The 26030-nt window shown below is 37.1% G+C and overlaps 1 long non-coding RNA gene and 1 pseudogene across 1 annotated transcript in view; both read left to right on the forward strand.

The window, feature by feature from the left end:
* The window catches only part of LOC145982751 (uncharacterized), a 128715-nt gene that overhangs the window by 17492 nt on the left and 85193 nt on the right, over window positions 1–26030 (forward strand). The gene's annotated exons all lie outside the window — the stretch shown is intronic.
* On the forward strand, window positions 17721–24489 carry LOC145982753 (histone-lysine N-methyltransferase SETMAR pseudogene; annotated as a pseudogene).

Consider the following 26030-nt stretch of genomic DNA (forward strand, 5'->3'; position numbering starts at 1 on the left):
CACTTGACGGACCCCAGGATTCCTAGTCTTGACTCTCAATATGTGAGCACGGAAACGACCATTTCGTTATCGCTCCAATACGTGCTCGGAGAGAAAATCGTAGTCCTGACTGGTCGTTAGTAGAGTATTGCCCGTTACCACTCAAAGAATAAGAATATAAGAGAAAACAAGGCAAAGAGCGAGAGAGAGAGAGAAAGGGAGACACAGAGAGATGGAGAGAGAGAGAGAGAGAGAGAGAGAGAGAGAGAGAGAGAGAGAGAGAGAGAAAGGGAGACACAGAGAGATGGAGAGAGAGAGAGAGAGAGAGAGAGAGAGAAAGGAAGACACAGAGAGATGTAGAGAGAGAGGGAGAGAGAGAGAAAAAAAAGGAGACACAGAGAGATGGAGAGAGAGAGGGAGAGATAGATAGAGAGAGAAACTGAGGTACAGAGAGAGATGGAGAGAGAAATGGAGACAGAGAGAGAGAGAGAGAGAGAGAGAGAGAAAGAGAGACAGAGAGAGGGAGAGAGAGACTCACTAGTCAAGATGTTTTCTATTTAAGATGTTCCGTTTTGTGGTATTTATAGTTCTATGACTTTGATGGATGGTGCATATAAAGGTTTAAATGTTTTGTGCGGTTACTGTGTTATTGTGAAGGAGCAGAAAGGAGAAGAGCAAGATGGAGAGAAGCGGTTCTTCCAAGACAAGGAGAATGCAAAGATCTGGTGGTGCCGAAGTATCTGCAATGTCTAAATCTGCATCATATTCGGGAGGATTTACTGCAATGTCAACTGTTAAAACTTCATCTATACAGGGAGGAAAGGTTTGGAATGTGAAAAGAAAACTTAATTTTTAAGGGATTAGTTATGTGGAGCAGCAGTTAAACATGTTAAAGCAGCTCTCTGGATCCAGTATGGAGGAATATGGTGCCCAGTCCTCTTCCACATGGAAACCACGGAAGCAATACCTGTTGGAGGTATGTTAACTTTTGAGTAAAACTGCATTGAAGTGCAACTGTTGGATTTGATGTGGAGAACGATTTTTCTGTATGTGTGCGTATTGCTCGTCGTCACAACAGACAAGGAATTGTGTTGTGTATGGAAGAATGGTGTACACTGATGGAGTTGGGGAAAATATATCTAATTATTTATCTAGAGAGGAAGAGTTGGTTTTGTCGGCTGCGTTGCTAGGTGAAAAATACATGCTTGCCTTTGGCAAATTGTACAATAAGAAAGTTATTCAGTTTTTGGATATTTTTGATTCGTAAATACCAATGACAATGATGTTAACTACCTGGACAGAACTTTTACAATTGTCTGATTGCATATCAAAAATAACTAAAAGGTATTGTGAATATCAGACCCCAATACGTGAATATTACGAGTCTTATATTTCATTATGTGTTGGATCAATTAAGGATAGTTGTTATGGTTGCACTAATAATTCGAATGATCATAATTGTCAGGATATTACCAATATACAAGATCAAATAGAGCGACATGAACTGCCGATATTTGAAAATTGTGTTGAATTTTTGAGTGAAATGTGAGTTGGGACTATTTTTTAGCGATGTATGCGTGGAAGTTATCACTTCCACTTCAGGTTGTAATGGTGTTGGGAAGTTATTGGTGGCAATTTGTAACGGTGTTGGGAGCTTATTGACCTGAAAATTTTCTTTTCTTGGCAAGTTATTTGTGAGAGACAGTTATGTGGAAAGTTCCCCGTGTGTATATATAAAAAGTGCGAGATATTCACTATATCAATATGGCAAGTCAGAATATACAGAACGCTTCAGCTCTGGCTGACGCAGAAAATATCGAACATATTATTTTCGAAAGTTGTGGATGCTTTTCTGGCTTCATTGATAAGTATTGTGTGTCAAAAAGACTTCATACTTATATACCTAAGTATGCTGTTATTTGTGATGGTTGTTTTACGAATGCGCCAAATCAACTGGCTCACCAGTGCTTGAGTAAGCATTATTTGGAGTGTGATAGTGATAGTGCTGAAAGTGCTGACGAATGCGAACGCTGTTTTACATATAAGATTTCAAACTTAAAAACTTATCTTAGGGAGCCGGAGAATCTTTATCACACATTCTACCATTTGTGGATACTCACCCTGAGATTGAATACGATCTTGAAACAGAGTCGGACGCTTATTTGCTATTTTGAAGTGATGAGAGAGATTTGATGCACAATTTAGTTCGGTGTATACATCAAAACGAGATACACCACGGGGACAACTTCTGTTGTGAGTAGTTGCATTAAAGAAAGAAAAAAATGGATTTTATAATTGATGTGCAAGGTTTTAGAAGTAGAGACAACAGTTTTGTATATCGTGACATTTGTGTTTGCTCAACAGATTTAACAATTGTATATCATGCTTTTGTTGATATTGGAAAGTTTGACTTAGATTACAAACAATGTAAGTGGTTAACACATGATCACCATAATTTGTTATTTGCAGAACCGAAAGGTTATAATATCAAACTTGTGAAGGCGTAATTTTAGCGAGCTAAAGGGAGAAAATACATTTTACTGTAAAGGGTTGGAAAATTCAAAGTTGATTCAAAATGTATTTATTATTGACAATGTTATGGATCTTGATACAAGGCGTTGTCCAGCATTGAAAAATCTTGCTATTTGTCAGGGTGGATGTTGTAGTCACCATACATCAAACACACCATTTTTTCAATCGGGCTGTGCCTTCAGAAATGTTCAAAGACTTGTTACTTGGTACAATATGAAATAATAAATCTCAGATATGTTGAGATTTTATGTAAATGAATTTTATGTATATACTAATGATTGCAAAATAAAGTTTAGTTGTGAATTGTGTTGTTGTATTCCAATAATATTTTGAGGTATAAAATCAAAAACAAATATATGAAATATAATTTTTATTATTTTTTGTATATATATATATATATATATATATATATATATATATATATATATATATACATATATTTACACCAACACTAAAATCATATGTACAAAAATAATAGATATATTAAGATAACAATATTTTCAATTGATTTAAAACAATATTGTCGTTGTTGAAAAAGTTAGTTTTACTGAACAAATTGACAAAATCTGATATTGTGTAATTCTTCAAAGAGTAATACAAAATACACCACAGAACACTGATTCTAAATGTTGAATTTGTTGATTATTCGAAATCCAACGGTAAGTATTTCTATTGAGAAAAAGTTTTATATTTTCGGAAGGTGGTTCTCTAAAGGAGTCTAAATAAATACCTGTTCCATTTTTGTTAATGTATATAACAACCCAATGACCACCCATATTTTCACTTGTGCTTGTATTAACAACTAAACCTGCTGGAAGTTTTACTGATACCTGTAACTGGTTATTAGCATATACACCAACAAAATGAACAGAAGTTTTGCAATCTTCAAGTATAGTATAAAATATGTCGTCAGTCCACATGTTTCTTGCTATTCTTGCGTTTTTTCACTGGAACAAACTGTATGTATGCCTGAAGAAATATTTCTCAAACCAGGTGTTAGTACGTATGGTGAGGTAATGAGAAACTGGTACTCTCTTAATTCATCGTAACGAACGTACTTGGCATACACTTTTGGCTCTCTTGGCTCTCTTCGAAATTCAACGAATCTATGCGATTGATGACAACAATTTTCAGATGGAAACCCAAGCAGGCAAGTCTTCGGATAAAGCAAGTCTTCTAGATTGACGATGGTACGATTTAGAAGGTCTCCCAGGAAAGTTCGTGTGATCTTACCAAGAATGTTAACCAATTAATCAATGGGTGATGTAAGCTATTCATCATTCATCCTCTGATGAGAGCACTCGTCATTGGCATGACGAGTTAACGCTTGGCAATACGAAAGGTACAAATAAGATTTAGGAACTAATCAACTAGAAAAGACAATGGTCACGCGTTGGGTTTTCTGAACCTTTGAACCTGAATCATGGCTGGGTTTTAGGATAGTTACCTGTCTATCTGACGAATGAAGATAATTATGATGAATAAAATGTACGAAGTCCTCTGTTGGCTTCTCTATCGGTCTCACTTCTGCTCCACTGCCCTCCTAACCTCTTCTCCCTCCTCAATCGCAATCCAAAGTCAGTCACCTCTCAGCTTGTCTCACTTCTATATTCCCTAGGCCATGGAGCTCTTCCTCCATGGCGAATCGTGTTTTTAATTGCCACTATGCAAACCGCTGACTCCATAGGCAGAAGAAACTACTTGTTTCCTGAATATCTAAGGAGGTTTGCATAGCACAACACTGTGCATTGTTTACATGCCTCAGAGGTTGAGACAACTGAGAAAAACAAGTGAATGCTCTGGTCAACATGAAGCATTCAGAGAGGCTTTTTATAAAATCAACATATAATCTTAGGGATTGATACGTTCTACCGCCGCGGCGAAAATTTTCCATGTTGAAATTTTAAAAGTCAAATCGCAAAGCTTGACATGACCCAGGTTCGCCAATACGATATATTTTCTTAAAAAAAAACAAATATATAAAAACAACAAAAATAAAATTAATTAAATAACATAGCTTTCTCTTGTTTTCCTAAGCCAAAAAATATTATTCCGTTACCCAAAACCTTACAATCCATAATAATGAGTACTCATGTCGATATGATATATAAAAAAATATTATGTATCATTACATGACTGGTATTTACAAAAGTTCATGTTATTATATGATATAACTTTGGACGTAACAAACTTTTGCGTACTTAAGCTTTTTATGTAGGATTGCTCATTCCTACTGGGTCGCGAGCGCTCGTCGTTCGTCTTTTGTCCATCGCCAGCGCGATGCCAAGGCTTGACTTCCAACGGAAGTAAACAAAAATGCTTCATGTAAATGCCGACGTGTTTTCGCAAGGAAATCCATAGTTCACAATGTTTCTATGGGATTGAGCCCGATGTGGACCCTTAAAATAAGTATCGTGAACAAAAAAAGTTTATAAGTAAGTTCACGATAGCGTGAATTCTCAAATATGTAAGTAGAATCGTAAATAAGCATGTATTGCGTATATAAAAAATTAGACGTAGTATGTTGCATTGAATATTATGGTAGAGCAAGTGTTCGCTGTAAAATTATCACAAATACACATATCACTGTTTCTGCATGTAGAAAATCCTGAGTACACCAAAGTATAGTACGTTTTGCTTATTTTATAGCCACTTCACTTATTACCAAACGAAAGGAAAATGTTGTTATGCACTGTTTATATAAAAACTTCCCTTCGTTGCAAGCCAAATAAGCCTCTCAAAATATATAAACTTTTACTGGTTATGTCGCTTATTCATATGTATGAGTAGAAAGTATTCGATGCACATAATTATTTACACTGAATAATGACATTGTTACAGGCATAAAAGCTCCGAAAATCAAAATAACATTCGATTTCGTCTATTGCGTTGTTATATACACTGTAGTATAGCCTTTTAAACACTGTTGATATATAACTCCACAATTAAAAATTCTTGCAAGTGTCCAAAATACTGTCTGCTCTGATCGTAGACATCAGAAATGAAATTTCACACATAAAATTCATGTGTAAAAATGTGTCACTTACTATGTTTCATCTTGATGAAACAAAAAATAACTGCTTGTACTGAACATGTGCATAAAACATTGGCATAATAAAGCGTACTTCCTGAAATGTTCGAAAGTGCAGTAGGAATGCTTTGCTGTTATTTGCATGTTCATTTGGCTATCCGTTACAAACATTTCTTCCTAAAAAAATATACACTAGTCGTTGCTAGCACTGGGTAATTGGCACAGCTGCTGCTTGTTGCCTCCTTGTATTAATGTGTATGATATAATGCATGTTAAATCTGGCTAGCATGCATGGTACGGAACTGAACACATGAAGGAGGGCTATGGAATAATGTTCTTTTCCATGATGCATGGTGGGAAACATCCACATAAATGTATATGGTATAATCTTGCATGTGCATGTGTGGGGAAACACTGAAGCACAATTTGAACAACAACTCTGTAATTATTGTTGGAACCAAAACTGCTGCTGTAGGATATCTGGTCTCTCTGCTTCTCTTCTCCTTTTATATTACTTCTCTTCTTATCTTAGTTTGGGGCAATGTAAAATATGTAATAAATTACCCGTTGAACTTGGGAGACAGGGAAAAATTTTGTCCCAACTGCGAATGATTGGAGGAAAATTTTAACTGGTTCCTTCACAAAATGTGGTGGATAAATCAATAGTCTGTGATCCACTGAACTGGGAAATTCATGGTTGAATTCTGTCTTCCTGGGAAAAGTATAGTCCTCTTGTAGTATTACAAAATAAAATGTCTGCATGCCTCCTTCTAATTGTTGGTGACGAGTCTCTCCGCACGGTAGTTAACTGCTGATGCGGAAGTCCTTCATAAGAATGCCCGTGATTGGTGTAGGCATTGCTCGTCCACGTCGTTTCGTATAGACAGGTTAGGTTAATTAAGAGGAAAATTATAATAATGAAAGGAAACTATTGGGAATGGGTATAATTGATTCACGTTATGCACACAAAACCAAACTCATTCCATTGCCTTTTCTTAAAATTAAATTAAATTAAATTGCCTCATCAAAATTAAAATATGATAAAAATAAATTGATTAAATATCTGCCATAATTCTTTGAAAAAATTTAGGAAGATTTAAATAAAATACACAACCGTAATTAAATAAAAATATTAATGTCCATGATTGACGTGTTGCCTTGAATTATAAATTATTGCTATGTTGCTCTGAATCTACCTGTCTTTCAAGTTGACGGTGCTTATAAAAATAATAAACAAGTGCTGCAGTTAGCAGTAAATTCCAAATAATAAATACTAAAATAGACATGGGCAAAGGGTTTAAAACTAATTCATGAAATGAAATGCCCTTACTAATAGATTGATTGAGTTGCTTTAAGGCAAGTTCAAGCGGAGTCCATTGGGATAGTGAAATCAGATAAATTCTTGGGAATATCAAGTGGTAATTCAACTTCCTTCATCTTTTCCTGTTCAAAAGCTAAAATTCTGGTATGTAAAATTTGTTGATCCACAATAATCTGAGAAAAATCCTGATAATTTAAAAATATAGATTGCCCTTCGTTAACCTGAATTGATCTTTGGGTGTTCAAATTATTATTTAAATTCTTAATGACAATAAATTGACCTGTACCTGATATTGAAATACCATTACGTGTTCTAATAAACTGAAAAAAATTGTTGTCAGTAATAGACTTCACTTCAAAAGTACAAAATTTAAAATTATTAAACAAAAGTAAGTCTTGCAAGCATATTCTGAATTCTGTTTAAAATTTTAAAAAAATATTATGTTGTGAACCTTTAAAAAAACATATATATAAAAAATTCGAGTTGCGCAAAGCAAGCTATTAGTGCCCTAAGTGGTTGCTTTGGCAAGCCTCTAACGACCTCCTATAAATGGTGATAGGCCGGTGCAATAAACCGTGGTTCATTAATACAATGAAAAAAAATCAGTAAATGCTACTTTGGACTTTTCGTTGAAACTTCAGGCGGTAACAAATATAGCAGGGAATTAAAGGAGTGAAATTCAAATTTTAAACCTAATAAGAATAATAAAAACTTTCTCAATTCCAAATTTTCTTTAAACAAAAGAAATTTAACCTCTCAAAACTTCTCGAGTCTGCCGTATACTTCAAGTCACTTGGTCTTATAGACAGACCCACCGCAGAAAAAATATACTTGACTCATACAAGAATGGTGTGTCAATCCCTTAGGTTTGTCCAAACAAAATAGGTCGAGAAAACTTATGCAATATATTAGAATATAAATACAAATTACTAGTTATTACCTACTGTACTAAAATTAACACGAAGTTAATCAGTAAGAAGTAATGAATTTATTGCTGCTTTGTCGAATAAGGTGCAAATTGGGTAAGTGAACTAAATTTCTGATACCAATAATAATAATAATAATAATAATAATAATAAATTCTCAAATTATAACATTTGTGGTAAACCACACTGTTAAAATTTAAAAAGGCTAACGGTGCCATGGAGACTTTTGCTGCACATGCCTGTGCTAATCACCGAAGCTTAGCCCGGGCATGTTGCTGGAAATTTTGATTAATTTATGTGCATAAAATGCTAAAATGGCCCTTTTATAAAAATTTCCCTGATTTCTATCGAAATATCGTTTGGCTTTATCCTGATTAAATCCGAAAGCAAGTCGGTTTCCCCGCCAAAAATTTACTTAATATAAATATATTTATTGTAAACGGGAAAATTTGCGAGAACAACTCAAAGAAAATCTCGTCTTCTTGTTGTTCCTTTGTTAAAATTAATGGTCGTGATTAATCTTAAGTGCATAAATGCGACGTTTATCTCAAAATTTGATCTATGTAAAACAAAATATCCCTAAACATTGTTGATATGAAATTATATCGTGAAAAACAATTTCTTATGGCTATATCCTTAACAAAAACTTGCCCTCTGAAAATTTAATGGACGAACGCCACTGGATCGGAAAAATATGCAGAGTCTAAAGTTTTCCTTGTCGTCTCCATGCTAATTCGTTGCTGTGCTAAAAGTACTCGGGATGGCTTCAACGCGGAGAAAGGGATGCGTTGACACCAGATATTCAAAGTTCTTGCAAAGTTGCATTTTCGTGGTCGCTTGGAGGGCTTCAATGCAAGAAGGAAGGCTGGCTGGCTCGTTGCCGTGTTCGGGCGACTTCGGGTACAGTTCGGGTTCCGTCGGAATAGCGGAGGGAGGGGAATCGTTGCTTCGAGCAACGGGCAAAAAAAAATTCTCCCGCTTGGACTGTAAAATACAACGGAGGGAGGAGCGTAAAAAGGGAATGGAGCGCTAGGATTCGCTGAGTCGCTGCATGACGCGTTAATGTTGACAAAACTTTTAATTATTACAAACAAGGTTTAGTAAGAGCTGCGAGAGTCGAAAGAAAGTCAAGGACGTTGAAATGAGGTCGTAGGCGGGGCGGGGAAAAAATTGTCGGGCTGTCAGCGCGGCAGCAAAACTCGAACACTTCCGTGATCGCATAATAACGAGGGTTTGGCAAGGTGTTAGCAAAATAAAAGACTAATAAACCTTACATAAAATACAATCAGACCTCAATAATGGATTCTAACTTAAAAAAATAATACGTAATAAATATAATAGAAATTTTAGGCAAACGTATAGTCGTAAAAAAATATGATCAGTAAAAGATACAACAGGTTCGAAAACCTGAGAATTGGCTTACTTTTTGCTTTTTGAGTAAAACTTGGAACTTTTTCGACTTTGCTGTTGGCTGATTTTCAAATAAATCAACTTTTGCAATTGGCTGGACACAGGGCGAACTTATCAATTCACTTTCAATTTTGAGGCTGTTTTGAACAAAACTTGAACCATTTCTTACGGCAAACTTATGAACTCTATCTTTGACAGATACAATATTTTTAGGCAAATCTAAAACGTCGTCTTTGATAGCTAAACTATTTCGGGACGAATCTTGAACTTCTTCTTTTACATTTTGATGAATAATAACGGACTGAGGAAGGGGTGGAGCTATAGGAGGGTGAATTGTTTTTAACGGTACCACTTCAACAAGTGATGAAACATCATCGTAAAGCTGTTCCACGGACGGTGGATCATTTTTAAGTTAACTTAAAGCTAATTCGTTGGTACACTCATGGTCATAAGTAATAGATTTCTTGTGTTGACATGTACAGTAATAAATTACAAAAATTGTAAAAATACTAATGATAAATTTTACTAATAATAAACTTGTAATAATAATATGAGGATAGTGAAAGGAGTTTTTCAACAGATAAATAAAATTTGAAGCTTTTACGTATGGAAGAAATCCGTTTAACATAACTAAAATAGCAATGATATTCATGTTGCTTAGGCAACAAAACATACAGTTCTTCAAAACTAAAACGTATTTTAAGCCTGCCTAGTTTCAATTATTAGGTATTTTAACTTAACTTATTTATTTCTGAATCTACGCTCAATATCTGCTTAATTTATTTACTTGATGTAATTTATTTATGCTCTAAATTTTCTAGCACTGTTTAACTTATCGTATTTTAAAATTTAGTGCAAACTTATCCTATTTAATTTCAGGTGTTATCTTTATTTTTAAATACTTAAAATCAATCAAACCGTACTGAAGTACAAGGTAATGGAAAATTGAAACTGATTTACTCCTGACTACCTGAAATAAAATAATAATTATTATTTATGCGATCTTTAAATGCATTAAAAGACTAACATCACTAAAACTCGAAGAATCTTTAATTCTCTCAACTCATTCTAAAATATGCTTAGCATATTATTGTGGCAAAGTTTGAAACTAAAACCGTTGTGGTTTAACCATAATCATTCTGCGATGGCAGAATGGATTTCCAGGATTTTGGTCTAGATCCAATATCCGAAGGAAAATACTTGTTATTGGGGCGCAATAAAAATCTTGGCTTCGACGTCTACATATTCATATAAAATAAATATTCTCATTAACTGGCGCTTAAAATAAAACTTTGGTAATATCAGTGTATACCTTCTTCTGAAGTGTAACTATAAATTTTTAGTGATGTACAAATACTTGCTGAGCTAGTATTTTTAATACTGCAAAAAAATTTTTTGTGCCTAAAGCACATTATTAAATAATAAGTCTGGTCTTAACGTTTAATATTATTAGTACCATTTTTATTATAAATTATTATTATGTCACGCAAGTGGATTTTAAAATATTAGACCTGTTTCACTTTAATAAATGCCGTAACTTGGAGCAAAATTTGCAATATTTATATTTCAAATTTAAAACAATCTACATTTTAAATTTTTTAACATTCGAAGCTACAGCGTGCTAAGGATAAATATTTAACTGTCAAACAAAACAATTTTCCGGACAGAGAAAAAAATATAAATATATAATAGCACAAAAAAATCTCGTTAATATGTGAGAAACGTCCACGCCATGTAAAGTGCTCTCCTAATTCTCTTCTAGTTATTCATATTAAGTTGGCTTAGCCTAACTGTGCTTAAAGCATACGTATATGTATATATGTGTACGGACTCTTTCACGTCACTACTGCTTACTTGTGTACGGACATCTCGCGTCACTACAGCCTATTTATACATCTATTACTTCTCAACTTGAACTTTTAATTAATCGGGCGGTTTATATCCTAAATCACGTTACGCCACTCAAACTATATACGCTTGGCGTAATAGCGGACATTAATTGTACAGCGTGCCCTGGAATATAATTAGCGTTTCGTTTCTTTACATATTAACTTGAATTTAAAAAATTGAGGCAATGTATTCGTAAGTTAAGGTAACATAAGGCAAGTGAGTATCTCGTATAAACTTGCCTGTCTCCTTAATCTAAGCTCCCCTCATGAGGTGCTAGGAGACTTTAGTCATTAAGAATATAAATGAGTGGTCCTCGGGGCCTTATTCGTTCCCAAAACTATATGTGTATAAAATGTAATATCCTCGTTGCAATAATCTTAGCAGTTATAGTTCAAGCATTCTAAATCATTTAAAAGTTACGGTCAGTTTTAAACCAAATTTAAATTAAACTTTTAAGGAATTTCAATTAATAATAATAACAAAAACAAAATATTGACTCTGATAAGCATACTCTCTGCTATGACTCGTTAAACTGCACCATAGTGCCACTGAGCCAGAGTCAATAAACTCAAATTTATTTTCCTCATTCACAAATAACTTTAAAATCCACGTTTTTAATTAATTAAAATGTTAAGGGTAAGCCTCATCGCAATCTGAGCAAAATGCACAGGAACGTTAGATATATATATAAAAAATTGTTTAGAATTACTGTAGCTTACTGCATTATTTTAATCTTCATAACCAACGGTGTAATAATTTTCGTATACAAAATCATGCAAAAAAAATTCCTACCTTTTACGTTCTAAAATCACTGTCAATGCAAGAAACCATCGAATCTAAATGCCTTATTCTTCAATCTTATTTAAAATTCTGGGAGTGGTAAATTTTCCAGATTGTAGATCTGTCATAACCAGGTTACCGGGTTCCCGAGCGAAACACAGCGCTACCAGGAGCGGAGTGATAGGGAATCGTCCATGGGTGTCCCTGGGCCGGCCGCATTTTTTGTGAAATGTGGCTGCCTAAAACCCGACATCGAACCTTCCGCCACGCGGAATGCCGGACTCTCCTGATACCAAATCGCCAGCCCGAAGCGGGTAACCGCGACGGAGCTAGGGTGCAGGTTCCTTCGCATTTTTACATTTTGCGGATGACAGACCCTGACTTGAGGTCGATAAATTTAATCGGATTCATCCTCATGTTAGACTAAATATCTATCATGGCATATATACATTCTTCTCCCCCATTAATGTTAAAAAAACTTTAAGTCCTATGTATTTTCAAAATCAATTGTGGCAAGGACATACTAAAAAAACTAAACAAGTTAGCAAAATTTTGGGGTGGGGTTAAATTTAAGACTGGTTAACAATTTTCCATCTCATTTCCGAAAAAATGGATGAAAGCCCTAAGCATCTCCATCACGTAACGAAACGGAGATAGAGGGAAAATTTCAAAGCTAACAATTAACTGCAACTCTTTTCATTTCCGAAAAAAAAATGAAAAGGCACGAAGAACTCCACCACGTAACGAACTGTGAAGTTCGTGGGATCTTACCAAGAATGTTAACCAATTAATCAATGGGTGATGTAAGTTATTCATCATTCATCCTCTGATGAGAGCACTCGTCATTGGCATGACGAGTTAACGCTTGGCAATACGAAAGGTACAAATAAGATTTAGGAACTAATCAACTAGAAAAGACAATGGTCACTCTTTGGGTTTTCTGAACCTTTGAACCTGAATCATGGCTGGGTTTTAGGATAGTTACCTGTCTATCTGACGAATGAAGATAATTACGATGAATAAAAATATACTAAGTCCTCTGTTGGCTTCTCTATCGGTTGACCAGCGCGTCGTCTCACTTCTGCTACATTGCTCTCCTAACCTCTTCTCCTTCCTCAATTCAAAGTCAGACCCTTCTCAGCTTGTCTCACCTCTATATTCCCTAGGCCATGGAGCTCTTCCTCCATGGCGAATCGTGTTTTTAATTGACTATGCAAACCGCTGACTCCATAGGCAGAAGAAACTACCTGTTTCCTGAATAGCTCAGGAGGTTTGCATAGCACAACACTGTGCATTATTTACATGACTCAGAGGTTGAGACAACTGAAAAGAACAAGTGAATGCCCTGGTCAACATGAAGCATTCAGAGAGGCTTTTTATAAAATAAACATATAATCTTAGGGATTGATACGATACCATGCGCATACCAGACTGTAGCATGTTCTGTGTAGAATCTTTGTATATTGGCGAGTTGATTGTAGTTTATATACCCATCATTCCATTCAAGACCATGTGAATTTTGAGATGCATAATTGTTTAGCTTGGCTGAGGCCGATTCTAGTTCACCATACGAAAATGGTGGTAAAAATATCCATGAGTCCGAATTTAAGTTATCAATATTGACAACAGCAAGCACCTTAACTATAATTTGACCTTGTTTGCCTTGGAAGGCAGTAAAATGAATGACAAATCTCATTTTGACAACACTCACAAAGGTACTAAATCTATTTTGTAAAGTATTCTTTTCTAGCCATGCAATTTCCACTATTACAATAATACAATCCAGTTCCAGAAAACAATGTATAGTAGCTTTGAGTGTAGTTATTTTTTGGAAAACTTTGGTGTTAACGGTGTGGAGGGATAAAATTTTGAGCCGACTTGTAGTTGTAGTTGGTTAATGTTGAAATGTTCAAAATAAAATGGATTCAAATTGTTTTTTCCATTGTATGAAGTATTCGAAACAAAGCCTACAACAAGAGCTTTGGGGACATTACCCAGGAATAGATTATCGATGTTATACGAAGTTATATTTTGAGGAATAGTATGAGTAAGAGTTTCAACTCTTGTGATAGGTAATATAGCTGTTTCACGCTCTATTCTAGTACTGAGTCGCATTCCAATATCGGATGTAAGAGTTATTCTCCGAACCTATAAAGTCACTGCTTCTAAATGCACAAGGTAAGAAGAAGTTTCAGCACTCATCAAATAAAAAGAATCTTTACATCTATGAAGTTTCACACGAATTCCAACTTTATTGGGCAATACACGGTCCAGTCCTACAATATCTGCATGTATTCTTATATACATGTCTGAAGTAGAAGTATTTCTAGGAACTGGGCACGAGATTCGTATCCAATATTTGCATTTCCCAGAGTTTTAAACTGTCCAGTTGTATCCTTGAACCAGAGCGAAGATGTTAAATGTGTTTCTTTGGCGTCATTAGAGAAATTAAGTAAAGTTTCAATATATGCTCTGTAGGGGTAGGAACCTGAGGACGATGTGATTAGTTTGTCATTAAGTGAAATATCAACTTCATTGAAAAGAGAATGCAAAAAAGTATTGACAGGTGCAACACTGTCTGAATCGTCAAGATCCTCACCATCCGATTTTGTAATTTTAGATTTTACATACAGATATAGATACGCAAGATGAATAAATTCACCAGTTTCACCTGGAATATTAAATTCTACAGGTCCTCCAGAAGTTAAAGTAGAGACAGTTCGATACTCGACATTAACTGCATGTTAAATTGTAGTTTGTGTCATAGGTACTGAGAACAAGTCAAAATCGCTTGTGCAACGGGGTTGACTGCAAGGATGAATGTTGGACATGATCATTCAATCGAATATGTCTTTTCTATGTCTGCGACGTTTAGCGGAGTGTAACTGTAGCGAAGGGGGACCTATTTTTATAGATTTTCTTTTGACCACTTTTTCCTTTTTCTTTTTCCGTAACCTGATAACAACTGGTTAATTTTTTGTTCCGCTTTGCCACGTAAATTTTCTCTGGCTTGTTTTATTCTTACACGAAAGGATTCTTTGATAGGTTTATTTTCCAACATGTCACCAGCAACTTGCATTCCTGTTCGCAGTGCCTGAGCTCTTGGAAGATAATACACATCTTCCTCCTTAATCTTAAAGAGACATCTTCGACGTTTCATGCCATCGAAAATTTTATTCAAAGGCCCATACTTTATTAAGGCACGGGCTCTCCCTTTTCCTAACTGAGGGTCAACAATACAAATATTAAAGGTGTCCCTGTCGGCTACAAGAAAGTTCTCATTGCAATTGAGAACTTTCAATGAGCCTGAACATAATCTCTGGGTTGAGATTCTTGAGTCTCCGCATAGGAATGAAAAGAGGAATTATGCTGGCGGACGTCGCAATTTGGATGGGCCAGGTTGTGGAGAAGTTGATCTCGTATCCGACCGTCGTTGGTTGGATTGACCTTCGTACACTTCCATCGTTTCGAATAAAACATCGTCTTCATCGTATAGAATGGGAGATGGTGGCACAACAGCTTGTTTTAACCACTCTAACATTTCATCGTCAGTGGGTATTTCATAGATTGGTGACCTGGGTTCAAATACTGATGCATCTGGTGTTCGATTTTCCACAGCGCCAGCAGCAGAGCGTGGGGGTGGTAAATTTTGAAAGTTGCGATCCAAGTTAAATAACTCTGCTGCTGCCATGTTGTTACCACCTTCATTTATTTCATCATTATTATCATTACCATTCTGAGAATGCTTGGAAATGATATTTCTCATCACGAAACATTCCAGCCATATACAAATGTAAAATAAACAAGGACGAACAACAATGATCTAAAACTTCACATGGTCTTGAATGGAATTTCCGGGCAATAAAATTCAAAAAGTTACTTACTGCTTTCTGGGAGACCCGCACACGCTCCTCGTCGCGCACGGTCCTGGAAAGAAGAAACAAAGCTTCCAAAAGTTATAACACCATTAAGCCTTGTTTCCATGATTATGAAAAACTAAATATGCTGACCAAGGCAGTAATTTATTTTATTAAAAACATAAACTAAACGTAACGTTTCAACCTTCTAGCAAGGTCTTCTTCAGAATCTGTATCAAGTATAAAAGTAACAAGATTCAAAAACAGGGCATTATATATACACAAACATTACTCCCTCCAGACTATTTAGAAAGTTGTTTGGAACTTTCTAGCAGCTGGCTTTCACTTGCCAACTGTACTTTCACCTAAAAGGCTAAGCACAATTACTTCCATATAGAACGTGGTTGGACTTTTTATCTCACGCTCTTTTTCCTTCAATTTTCTTCCTTCTCCTCTCCTCTTTCTCTCTTGTCCTTTCCACTCTTTCTAACACCTTCTTCCATTCTTTGTTTAACTTCAGTCAACCATTCCGAGTTCATTGTGTCTTCTTCACCTTTCTTCTCTATTTCCTTGGCTTCCTTCCATTTTCTCACTAGCATTCTCTTCTCCCTTCCTATCTGCTTAGACTCATCCCACTCTATGTCATGTCCTATTTCTCTCGTGTGTTTAAATATTCTATTTCTCTCTCTCTTAAGACGTACATCTTCCCTATGTTGTTTCAACCTGTCTTTCAGCCTTTTTTCGTTTCTCCTATGTATACACTCTGATATTCTTTACATTTCACTTCGTAGATAATCCCTTCCTCTTCCTCTTCTCTGTTTTCCATTTTCTTGTTTGCATTCTTCGCTATTCCTAAGATGCTTCTCCCTCCCTTCCTGTAAGTTTTAATTCCCGCTTTCCTAAGCACTTTGCATATATTTTCTGTGGTCTTCCCCATAATCCTCATTCCAAACCTTCTCTCTTTTTCTTTACCTTCCTCTTTTTCTTTCTCTTCCAATTTTCCCCTGCCCGTTTTCTTCCTTCTTCTGTTTATGTCCAGTCTATCCTGCTTCTCATAGCCATTCTTTCCAGCTGTTTCCATAGGCTATTTATTTTGCCTTCTTTTTCACATTCTTTCATGCATATTTTCTTGATTCTGTCCTCCATATTCTTTATAAAATTTATTTTTGTCACCTCACTTAGATCACTTCTTTTGTGGCACAAATAATGTCCAAAACGTGTCCCCTCTTGATGCCCGGGAACATACTTTTCTCGTCTAAGCTAAACATTAAAAATAAGTAAGAAGAGAGTGGTTTGCAACACCATGAGATGGAATATATTGGTTCAGAAAATGGAAAAAGAACTGATATGGAATGAAATAAGGGCAAGAAGAAAGGAGATAAAGATAATAAAGGAGAACCTGACAAGAATTGAAAAAGCTATTGAATATGGTCTCACCATTTTTACGAGAGAATATACATTTCATGAAATGAAAATCTGGCAGGAGAAACTTAGAGAGAAAATGAAAATAAAATTGAAGAAGAAAGGAGAGGGACTAGGATGGAAAGAAGAAAGAGGAGAAGAGGAGGAAGAAGAGGATACCAGAAGAAGAGTTGTGGTAAGAGGGAATGTAGACCTAACAAAAGAAGAGGAAGCTTTTCTAAAACTAGGAAGAGGTTTCAAAGTTAAAGAAAGAAATGTAGATTATGAGGAAGTTATATATGACATTGAAGAAGCAGTGCTCCATATAAAAGAAGAAGCAGAAAGAGACAAGATTAGAAGAAGAACAGCAGCCATACTGAAGAAAGAAATGGGAAAACAAGGAAAAGTACCAGGTAACCAAGAAAGTTCATGCGGTTTTTACAACTGCCCTTAGTTTTCGTGGGGTAGTACGCAGTTCAGCCGCCAGGGGTACATGTATGTGTGATTGGCGGAAAGCTCATTCCTTGGCACGTCGGCTAACGTAGATAACAGGTCGGAGTCGATAGTTCGGGAGCAAGTATTCGCAGTGAACCATGGCTGTGTCGAATGCAGTAATCAGGGCGTGTTTACTGTATGAGTACAAGTTGGGCACAAAAGGAGCGGAAGCAGCAAGAAAAATATGTGCAGGGTTTGGAGAAGGTACAATTAGTGAACTTACAGAGCAAAAGTGGTTTCAGACCTTCTCGAGTGGCGATGAGACACTGGCAGACAAACCTCGATCGGGCAGACCGAAATCTCTCGATGTGGACCAACTGAAGGCAGCAATTGAAGAGGATTCAAGTCAAACGTGTCAAGAACTCGCTGAACGATTTGCGGTAAGTGCTGAAACAATTCGTGTGCACTTGCATGAGCTTGGCAAATCATGGAAACTGAGTAAGTGGGTCCCGCACGAGCTGACTGCTGCGAACCGTCTCCAACGACTGAACATTTGCGCTTCCTTGCTCACTAGGAACAACAACTGTCCAATTTTGGACCGCATTTTGACGTATAATGAAAAGTGGGTAATGTACGATAACAAGAAACGCTCATACCATTCGCTATCGTCAAATGACACCATACCTTTAACTGCAAAACCTGCTCTTCATCAGCGGAAGGTGCTGCTGTGTCTCTGGTGGACTACGGCTGGGATTGTGCATTATGAGATCTTGGAAAGTGGTAAAACCATCAACAAAGAGGTGTACTCCGCGCAATTGCAAAGAGTGGCCGAACAGCTTGCAAGAAAACAACCTGCATTAGTGAATAGGAAGCGAGTTCTTTTCCACCAAGACAACGCTAAACCGCATACAGCAAAGATGACCCTGGAGGTGATTTCTTCTCTCGGCTGGGAACTTCTGCCACATCCAGCGTATTCACCCGACATCGCTACATCAGACTACCATCTTTTTCTGTCTATGGACAACCATATGCGCAATCGACATTTCCAAACTCGCGAGGAGGTTGAAAACGCGGTGGTGCAGTTTTTTGCGGCCCTACACAAAGACTTTTTCAAACATGGCATCTACAGGCTTGTACAAAGATGGGAGCAGGTTGTAGAAGCGGATGGTGGATATTTTGCAGAATAAATATAAGGTAAACACATTTGTTTTGGACCTTTTCTTCTTTGTACTAAAACAGCATGAACTTTCTTGGTTACCTGGTAGTTTGAGTAAAAAAGAAAGGGAAGGGATGAAGAAAATCAAAACAAGAAAAGATGTGGTGATAGAGCAGGCAGATAAAGGAGGAGCAATTGTGGTGATGGAAAGAGAATGGTACGAGAGGAAGGAAGTTTGAAGACCTAAAAGAAAACGGATATGAGGAGATTTGTGGAACAGGAGAAGAACAAACTATAAAAGAAAGGGTCATAAAAGACTGTAGGAGGAGAGGATTAAAGAAATGCATAAAGGAGACAGGAAGACTACCAAGTTTGAAAGGCTTTCCAAAGATACACAAAGAGGAGATAAAGTTAAGACCAGTAATGAACTGCAGAAACAATATTTTGGAACCCTTGGAAAATAAATTAAAGAAAGTTATTGAAGTGTTAGTAACACAGCATGAAAGCAGAGCAGAAAAGAACAGCGAACAAGTAGTAGACATCATTAAAGGACTTAAGTTAAATGAGATGAAGACGACAATGATTAGCTTAGACGTGAAAAGTATGTTCCCGAGCATCAAGAGGGGACACGTTGGGAGATAAAATAATGTTAATGAGTGAAGGATTAAATATAGGTTCTAGTCTAAGCCCAGCATTGGCTGAATTGGTTATGAATGAATGGGAAAAGAAAGTGATAGAAAAAGGAGGGGACAAAATAATTCTGTTTTGCAGATATGTGGACGATTGTTTTGGCATATGAAAGGGAACGAAGAGGTAGCTCGACATTTTTGCCAAAGAAATATAAGATGAAGAAAGAGGGATATTATTGGAACTTGAAATAGAAGAAGAAGACAAGTTAAGCTAACTAGATATATTGATGAAAAGGAAGAGAGGACAAGAAATTGAAACCGCTTGTCATCAGAAGAAGTGTGCAGCAGGGGTATTGTGCCACAAAAGAAGTGATCTAAGTGAGGTGACAAAAATAAATTTTATAAAGAATATGGAGGACAGAATCAAGAAAATATGCATGAAAGAATGTGGAAAAGAAGGCAAAATAAATAGCCTATGGAAACAGCTGGAAAAGAATGGCTATGAGAAGCAGGATAGACTGGACATAAACAGAAGAAGGAAGAAAACGGGCAGGGGAAAATTGGAAGAGAAAGAAAAAGAGGAAGATAAAGAAAAAGAGAGAAGGTTTGGAATGAGGAGTATGGGGAAGACCACAAAAAAGATATGCGAAGTGCTTAGGAAAGCGGGAATTAAAACTTACAGGAAGGGAGGGAGAAGCATCTTAGGAATAGCGAAGAATGCAAACAAGAAAATGGAAAACAGAAGGAAGAGGAAGGGATTATCTACGAAGTGAAATGTAAAGAATGTCAGAGTGTGTTCATAGGAGAAACGAAAAAAAGGCTGAAAGACAGGTTGAAACAACATAGGGATGATGTAAGACTTAAGAGAGAGAGAAATGCGATATTTAAACACACGAGAGAAACAGGACATGACATAGAGTGAGATGAGTCTAAGCAGATAGGAAGGGAGAAGAGAATGCTAGTGAGAAAATGGAAGGAAGCCAAGGAAATAGAGAAGAAAGGTGAAGAAGACACAATGAACTCGGAATGGTTGACTGAGGTTAAACAAAGAGTGGAAGAAGGTGTTAGAGAGAGTGGAAAGGACAAGAGAGAAAGAGGAGAGGAGGAGGGTGAAAAAAGAAGGAAGAAGAGCGTGAGATAAAAAGTCCAACCACATTCTATATGAAAGTACTTATGTTTAGCCTTTTAGGTGAAAGTGCAGTTGGCAAGTGAAAGCCACCTGCTAGAAAGTTCCTAACAACTTTCTAATAGTCTGGAGGGAGTAATGTTTGTGTATATATAATGCCCTTTTTGTGTATCTTGTTATTTTTGTACTTGATACAGAGTCTGATGAAGACCTTGCTGGAAGGTTGAAACGTTACGTTTAGTTTATGTTTTTAATATTGGGTTGGTGCGAATGAAATGTCCGCTTTGACGTCTGGTGGGAAACTAGCCTAAACAACACAACACAGGGATTGACTGAGGTCACGGGTCTAACGTCATAAACTCTGTATACGTCCAGCAAACAGGCTGGAGCACCCAGATAGTCAGGAGGGAGTGTGTTGCTGAACAGGGTCGTCTGAAAGTGCACCATGGAGAACACACAATTGCGAGTGATTTTTCTTAACGAATTCAAACTGGGACATTCTGCTCAGCAAGCCGCCAAAAATATTAACAGTGCATTTGGGCCAGGAATGGCAAATGAACGCACCATTCGCCGCTGGTTTGTCAAATTTCATTCCGGTGACACAGCATTGCAAAATGAGCCTCGTGGCCATCGACCAACATCATGTTCAGATGAGCTCCCTCAGGAACACCATGGAAGCGGACCCTCGGAAAAATGTTCGTGCCATTGCAGGCGAGTTAGGCATACACCATACCACTGTCGTTTGGCGGCTCCGTGCGATCAGTAAAGTGTAAAAGTTGTACTCATGGGTACCACATGATTTGAAACCGGCCAACAAGGCTCGCCGTCTGGAGGTGTGTAGTTCTCTGAGTGTAAGGAATAACCGGGATGGTTTCCTGCATCGGATTGTCACTTCAGATGAGAAATGGATCTTCTATGACAATCGTAAACGATTAGGACAATGGTTGGATCGTGATCAACGTCCAGGGCGGTTTCCGAAACCACCTCTCCACCCACGGAAGGTGTTGTTGTTGGTATGGTGGTCTATGGTGGGTGTGATCCATCATGTCTTTCTCAGGCGAGGTGAAACCATCAATACAGATAGTTGCAGTGCTGAACTCCATAAAATGCACCGCAAACTTCTCCGCAAGCATCCAGCAATGGTCCACAGACATGGTGTCCTCGTGTTGCACGACAATGCTCGCCCACATGTCGCGCAAAGGACCGTGCAGGCTCTCCATGAGTTGCAATATGAAACCCTTCCTCATCCAGCATATTCTCCTGACCTCTCTCCCACTGACTACAATCTCTTCCGGCATCTCGATCACTTCCTGACAGGAAAGACCTTCGCTGATGATCGGGAGGTGCAACATGCCGTTGAGGAGTTCTTTGCGTCGCAGACTCCAGACTTCTTTCGCCATGGAATCCAATTGTTGGCTGAGCGATGGCAAAAGTGTGTGGCTGCAGACGGCGACTATTTTGATTAACCAAGTATTGTAGTTTTAATTTTTTTGGCCTTTGGCAATGACGCACCTGGGCCGGACATTTCATTCGCACCAACCCAATAAAATAAATTACTGCCTTGGTCAGCATATTTAGTTTTTCTTAATCATGGAAACAAGGCTTAATGGTGTTATGTTTTAAATATATGCAACATGGAGCGACATAAAATATCATAACATATTAACAACATAACATAAACAACATGTTAACACAAAATTGTGTATGTATTCAAAGCTTATGCAATACAAATATACAACACATATTATTTAAATACATTACATTAGAGGAAACAAGGAGACAGCGAGCGAAGCGATCAAAAGAAATTTAGGTCCAATTTTTGCAATTGAAACAATATTGATTTGATAGGGCGCAAATAATTTTACTGGACGCCATGGCATTCTCTGTTTTACAACTTTTATTTACACCATTCGGCGTACAGGGTAGCACAGGGTAGCACTTTACCTTTATCTTTTTACCAAAAATTCCCATGACGCAGTCGCGTCATGAAACCCCCTGTGGGCACGCCTGGTTGTAACAGTATCCCATATTTGGTTTTTGGGCAATTCTATCTGTTTCTAGAGATCCTTGCGTACACCTGTTGGTTACCCCTTGTGTTATAGTTGTTTTATTATTGTTTAGCCACTAATCTCTCTCGAAACCTTGGTTTTTAACCAATGGTCTGGGATTATCTGTTTCTTCATCCCTCTGATTCGGAAAGAGAGGGTGACGGTATGCTCTGATGTCCCTGGGGTAAAAAGGGTTGGTTCTCAGTTAGTATCAGGGCTGTCGTCTTCCAATAGCCAAGAGTTCAGAAAATTCAATAAACCCATATATTATAATAATGGCTCGTTGTAAGGGTTATTGCTGAAATCTATACGTTACAGTGCACAATAATAATAATAATAATAATAATAATAATAATAATAATAACAATAATAATATTATTTATTTTATTAATACCAATGTTATTATTATAACATTATTATTATTACTATTATTATTATTGTTATTATTGATTTGCTTTATTTTACTTCACTTCTTGTGCCACTTTTGGCTAATTTGCGAAAATGGGGATGAGTGATGACATGATGAATATGATGAATGGACACTCGCAAACATCCATGCTCAAGCTGGGATTCGAACCCGGGAGCAACATTATAATTATTAATTAATTAGTAATAGTAGTATCAAATATGTTATTATCCTCGTAAATTATGCAAGAAGGTGGTGCAAGAGCATTTGTGTTCGAACGAACGATTTGAATTATTTTTTCAACACGTTCAATTTCACATTAAAAATGGAAATCAAGCACACATACTATTTTTGAAAGACAGAAAATGTTTGATAAATGCATTCCAAATATAATTCTTTTTTACATTAACATGCATAACTTTCATGTACGATATATGTTTCACATATATGCAACATGGAGCGACGTGGACACTAAATTATGTACGTATTCAAAATTTATTTAATAAATATTATATACAATATATATTATTTAAATATATAACACAACTAATTCATCCATCTTATAATAAACAAACAGCAAAAATTACATAAATTGTCTCTCAAATGTGCACGTTTTCATTCCTCAAAATAATTTTGTTCATGCATTTAAAACAAAATGAAGACAAGTCTTATTTCTGTGTCTGGTAATTTACAATGCATTACAGCGAACAATGATATATTGAAAATTTTTGGATACAATTTTTTGCAGGCTGAAATCAATATTGATTTAATAGGGTGCAAATAATTTCACGGAATGCCAGTGCATTCTCTCTTTTACAACTTTTGTGCCTCCCCGATGGTGTAGTGGTAAAATTGTGGCCTTGTGATCAAGGGGTCGCGGGTGTGATATTCGGTGGAGGCACATGGCATAGTGGTTCCCATCCCACTTTAAACTTTAGGTCCAGTCTCGATTAGCCTTTCTGTACATAAAGTGGACTTAAAATCCACAAATCAATCAATCAGTTTTACAACTTTTTTTCATTTAGATCGTTCGGCGCCCAGGGCCGACTCCCGCCGCCCCCTAGCTACGGTTCTGAACTTGATAAGACTAAGAAAAGCAGGTATTGCGAACAAAGGGAGACAGAAAATTGTACTAAAGGTATTCTTATTTGCATAAAATTTGAAGTTCTGGGGGGTAATTGCCCCTGCAGGTATACTTGTACTTCAATGTTTCCCCCCCCCTACGTTGCCTTCCTAGAACTCATTTCCGTCCAAGGTTAGTGCGGGGGGGCACAATGCCCATTGCCCCTCTTGTGGTTGCGCCACTGCTTTTAATACAAAACATTATTGGTGATATCTAAAACTCTTTTGTCCTTCCAGGCCCAACATCTGCAGCGGACATAGACCCAGAGTTGCTTCATCCTCTTGTACAAAAGTTCCAGGGTCGGAAGAAGAGTAGCGTGGCAATGGCGGAGTTCCCAGAATCCAACGTTGCAAAGTTCAACTACAAAGATGGCGAAGCCAAGAAGAAGGAGCTCGAAAGTACAACAGCCAATGGCACATCCCTTACTCAACGCTTATAACAAAATAGAGATTAAATTCAAAATTTGTATGCAAGAGCAGTATTATGTATTATACAAATCGGACTATAGTAATATATAAACAATTTTACATGTAAACTGGTTACTTTTTTGATAGGTATATACAAGATCTGCAACGGGCCGGTTGGTCTGCTCCGAATACGCAAATCTAAACTTCGTACCACCTAACTGTAGACCAGGCGAACGAGAACAAATCTCTGCGCAAGTAGTGACGCGAGACGGCTCCACCAATGAACAGTGAGAGAAACCTGATTGTTTAATGGGCGACGGGAGTTACCCGATTTCCTCCTTCGCTATGCAGCGTTGCAAACTTTTGAAAAGGATAATACCGAACGCACATGGCAAATTAACCGTATTTTCATCTCCAGGTCCGTACGATTGGTTTAAGAATCTCTTAGGGAAATATTAGGAATAAAACTGCAAGAGCAAGCCGTGCATTCAGCGTACGGACTAAGGTCAGGACCGTACGGTTGGCAACGCTGCGCTTTCACCACTCGATTCTCCTCCTCCTCCTCCTCTGCCAATATGCGCGGCTCTGCTCTACAGTTAGCTGGGACAGGGTATAGCTGCAGACGGAGTAGTGAGTCACGTCCGTGCAGGCGCGGGTATTTCGTGGTTCATCCCGAAACTTTCAGCTTGTCCTAGAAGGCCCACAGGCAACGAAGCAGATGGTTCAGCAGTGCGCGAGTTTATTCGTGAGTGATTTATTTGGGAGGGTATGAGTTTGTGCACCTGTATCTTTTGATCATGTTAAAGCTCCGGTTCTTTGGTTTGTAAAATAATAATGGGTTTGTTAGTATATTTTCAGCACAATTAAAACTACCAAATATGGACTTCTCCGATTGTGTACTAGCATAAGTCGTTACCTTGCAATCGAGACATTTTGGCATATTGCACAGTGAATCGAATTCCACTTTCAACTGTATTTAGTCAAGTCGCCATAAGTTTACATATGAAGTTGTTTTTTTAAGAAAATATTATTTCATGTCATTTTTATATTATAATTGCTACGGTGACGATGAGTGGTGGTTAAATGAATCTGTGAATGAGCACAATATAAGACACCGTGACAAAATGTTTCTGAGACCAAAGTAGCCGAATTTTAATAATTCGAAGATTCTGAATACGAATATGACAATGAAAATTGTCAATTACCTCAAATTTTGAATTTTTGTGAATGACATCATTATAAATTGGTTGAAAATCCTTATTTTAATTGTCAGTACAATATGATGCAATGCCATAAAAAATGCAAGACGCTCCACTTATTTACTGATTCGCAAGGCATGAGGTATCATGGACGTTCGGAAGGAGCGAAAATGGAGTCAAGCTTCAAAGGAAAATTAAAATCAACCAAAAATTATATATTTCACACATATGATGTAATTTCAGTCAGAGTAATTTATGTTAATTATTGCAAGAGTGTTGCAAGAACATGATAACCTCGAACTAAAGAAGTTTTATTTTAGGGGACAACACAATTATGAAGAAAAATATGCCTCGTTTGCCCTTCTGAAAAAAAA

The sequence above is a fragment of the Lepisma saccharinum genome, unplaced genomic scaffold (assembly GCF_977018435.1).
Source record: "Lepisma saccharinum unplaced genomic scaffold, izLepSacc3.1 HAP1_SCAFFOLD_388, whole genome shotgun sequence".
NCBI lineage: Eukaryota > Metazoa > Arthropoda > Insecta > Zygentoma > Lepismatidae > Lepisma > Lepisma saccharinum.